This window comes from Colobus angolensis, unplaced genomic scaffold (assembly GCF_000951035.1).
Source record: "Colobus angolensis palliatus isolate OR3802 unplaced genomic scaffold, Cang.pa_1.0 Scaffold7, whole genome shotgun sequence".
Lineage (NCBI taxonomy): Eukaryota > Metazoa > Chordata > Mammalia > Primates > Cercopithecidae > Colobus > Colobus angolensis.
In genome coordinates this window covers 8642890-8646974 of record NW_012120709.1, presented here as the reverse complement: position 1 = coordinate 8646974, position 4085 = coordinate 8642890, and positions in this window count along the sequence as shown.

The following is a 4085-nucleotide window of genomic DNA, read 5'->3' as shown; positions in this document are numbered from 1 at the left end:
TGCCATCTCAGCTCACTGCAACCTCCACCTCCCAGGTTCAAGTGATTCTCATGCCTCAGCCTCCTGTGTAGCTGGGACTACAGACTCGTGCCACCACACCCAGCTGATTTTTTGTACTTTTAGTAGAGATGGTGTTTCACCATGTTGCCCAGGCTGGTCTTAAAGTCCTGGGCTCAGGTAACCCACCCGCCTTGGCCTCCCAAAGTGCTAGGATTACAGGCATAAGCCACTGTGCCCAGCCCAGAACCTATAAACATTTTAGATTTTTTTTTGTTTGTTTTTCTTTAATAATATAGATGAAGTCTCACTATGTTGTCCAGGCTGGTCTCAAACTTCTGAGCTCAAGCTCAAGGGATCTGCCAACCTCAGCCTCCCAAAGTGCTGGGATTACGGGTGTGAGTCATCGTGCCTGGCCCATGTTAGTTTTTCTTTTGGTGAACCTATGAATTCTTCCTGTTGGCTAAATACCTGGATATGGAATTGCCATTGGGTAGGTGTATGTTTTATTTTTATTAGAAATGGCTGAAAGTTTTACAAAGTCTTTGCACCATTTTACACTCCCACCAGCAGTGTATAAGAGTTCTAGTTGCTACACATCTTTCCCAAGACTTAGTATTGTGAGCCTTTTTAAGTTTAGCTCTACTTTGGGGTATATGGTGGCATCCCATTATGCTTTTAGTTTTTCTATCCCTGTTAATTAATGATGCTGACTATATTTTCATATGCTTCTCAACACTTTAGATATCATCTTTTGTGAGGTACCTGTTCAAATCTTCCTCCAATTTTTAAATTGAATTGATTGACTTAAGGGAATTCCTTATCTTCCCTGGGTTGAGTCCTGTCATTGACATGTGCATTGTGAACAGTTTCTCCCCATTTGTGGCTTGTCTCTACCCTTTATTAATACTTTCTTTTGATAAGTAGAATATTTTAATTCTGTGAAGTCCAACTTACAATATTTTTATATTCGGTGTGTTTTATATCCTGTTTAAGAAACCTTGGCCTATCCCAAGATTATGAAGACTTTCTTTTAGAAGCTTTGTGATACTCACTTTTATGTTTAGGACTATTGAAATGTAAAAAGGGCCGGGGGTGGAGGTTCATGCCTGTAATCCCAGCACTTTGGGAGGCCAAGGCGGGTGGATCACGAGGTCAGGAATTCGAGACCAGCCTGGCCAATATGGTGAAACCCCATCTCTACTAAAAATACAGAAATTAGCCAGAGGTGGTTGCGCGCACCTGTAGTCCCAGCTACTCCGTGGGCTGAGGCAGAATTGCTTGAACCCAGGAACTGGAGGTTGCAGTGAGCCGAGATCACCCCACTGCACTCCATCCTGGGTGACAGAGCAAGATTCTGTCTCAAAAAAAAAAAGAAAAAAAAAAGTGGAAAAAGTTCCCTTGTCCCCCTGGCAGGGCTTGCAACAGGGAGAATGGCTCACTTCTTCAGTGCCCCGCTGCTCAAACCTCTAGGGGGAGCATGCAGACGGGCAGGCTATGGGGCCCTAACCCCACGGCAGCGTCTAGGAGTGAATGTTTATAGCTGAAGGCCTAGTGGGCATGTGTTACAGGGTGCTCTTTTAGTTTAGCCATTCGTAGGTGGCTTATGTTAGCTCAATTAGACCCTTGCCTTATCGCAAAGACAGCTTTCTGTATCTCAGGGTTCTTTCCTTGCTGTACCAGAAGAATAGGATCACACGTGGGGCTGGAGAATGAGTACAAGGGTTTATTGAGTGGAAGTAGCTCTCAGCAGATAGGGGAGCCAGAAGAGAAATGGTTTTCCCCTGGAGTCGGGCAGCTCGGCGGACTTGGGCTCTCCTCTGACTGTCCCAGACGAACTTCGTGTGGTTCAGCGGTCAATGGCCTGCCAGCCTGCTGGTGTGCTCCTATGCCAGCGCTTTCCTCTTGACGTCCAGCCGCCTGTGTGTCTGCCTGCTCGGGTCTTGGACAAACATTGGAAAACAACACAAGATCATTCAAGTCAGTGGCTTCTACTTCTTTCCACAATTCCATAAACTGGCACCGATGTAAAGTATTTGCATATATGTATTGCACAACTTTCATAACTATCCACTATGCTTTCCATGAGCCTGATTCAGAACACTGAGCACAAATGTTTTCAGTATGTATTTATGATGGATGGATGGATGGAAGGAAGGAAGGAAGGAAGGAAGGAAGGAAGGAAGGAAGGAACACATCAATCTCTTGTTTTAAAATTTCATAAATTCATAACTAGCTGAAATTCTTCTTTGACAATATTAAAGTTTCAAATATTTCTATACCATGAGTTTGACCTTTTAGTTTACTAGTTGGCAACATTTCATAAATTTGGAAGTTCTTTGAGATGAAATATACCCAAAGTATTAATTGGGCGTGACTTATCTAAAGGTAAAGGAAAATACTTGCAGTTTTTCAAAATTTTAATCAATTAACTTGATATTCTTAAAAGGGGCTTGTAGGCTATGGGCAGTTGTTTGGTAGCATAATTTAAAATATCTTACTTTTGTGAAATATCATTTTTACTCTTTTCCTAATAATTTTCTAACAATTTCCATAACTATAATAATAATGTATTTTACCATGTCCCCATGGTTTTCTTTTGTATGCCAGAATCCAAGCCATTTAATCACCGCCTAAAGTTACAAGCCCAGATCCTGTTAAGCATAATTTTTTAAAAAAAATCTGGGGGAGTTGGGCACAGTGGCTCATGCTAGTAATCCCAGCACTTTGGGAGGCCGAGGCGGATGGATCACCTGAGGTCAGGAGATAACGACCATCCTGGCCAACGTGGTGAAACCCCGTCTCTACTAAAAATACAAAAATTAGTCAGGCATGGTGGTGCGTGCCTGTAATCCCAGCTACTCAGGAGGCTGAGGCAGAATTACTTAAACCCAGGAGGTGGAGGTTGCAGTGAGCGGAGATCGCCCCACCGCACTCAAGCCTGGGCGACGGAGTGAGACTTAAAAAAAAAAAAATTGAAACAAGGGTATGTGAAGTGAAGTTGCACCAAACCAGCAACTACAGTTGCCGCTGTTCTAGCTTCAGTTTTGCGATGTTTCTCTTGGCCAAAAACACACTAAATCATTTTTGAGTTTGAAGCATTTAGCAAATAACAACAAAGCACAGCCACCAGAAACACACACCTGATTTTATGCCAAATATGGTAATGCTGTGTTAGCTAGTGGAGCTAATTTCTGTATCACTGTGTGGACATAACAGCAACATAAATTGGAAGATAGTGGACCCTGCCCCCGTGTTGGTAGAATCTTACTCCAAATGAACGGAAAGAAAAGTAATCATCCCAGCTGGTATAATACTGAATTGTTTCAAAACCAACCCATAATTGATGCCAAGTAAAAGTACTGTGAACCCATTAAAATATGGCAGTATTGAAAAAATAAAGTACATTTAAAACCTTCAAAAATATTTTTTGTTAGAGATTTATTTCAGATTTCAGGGGACTAGCTTAATCTATTCTTTTCAATTATTTTTGACTGTTGAGAGGAAACATCAAACTTGTTATATAGTGTCTGAAAATATCTCTAATATTGTCTAATATCTTGTAAAAGTTTGTACACAACAAGCAAACAGCTTTTTTGTTTTGCTCTGCCACAACAAATTGCAATTCCCATTCATTGCAAACTTCAAGACATACTTTCTTCCAGTCTTTTACTTTCTTTACTGTTCTGGTTGTAGTACTGGTAGGCTCTGCATTGCCATTTGATTCTACATCACTAGTACGTCTTAGCTTTAAACTTAAATGTTCTCCCATACTTGCTTTTAAAATTAGAACAAAATATAATTCTGTTATAATAATAAGCATTTTTATTTAATTACCAATTACAATTTATATAGGTATCAATTTAACTTGTGCAACCTGTATAAAACACTCAAATAATCATGTTACAATGTTACATGGGTGCATAGGAAAAATCACTTAAATGATTTTGTGGACATCAACTAGACTGGTGTTTATATGACATGACACACATGTGCACAGTGCACAGAACAATGTCACAATGACATTTTACATGATGCAACAGTAAAAGTGAAATGTAGCGCTATGAAACCAATGGAGTTGTATTAAT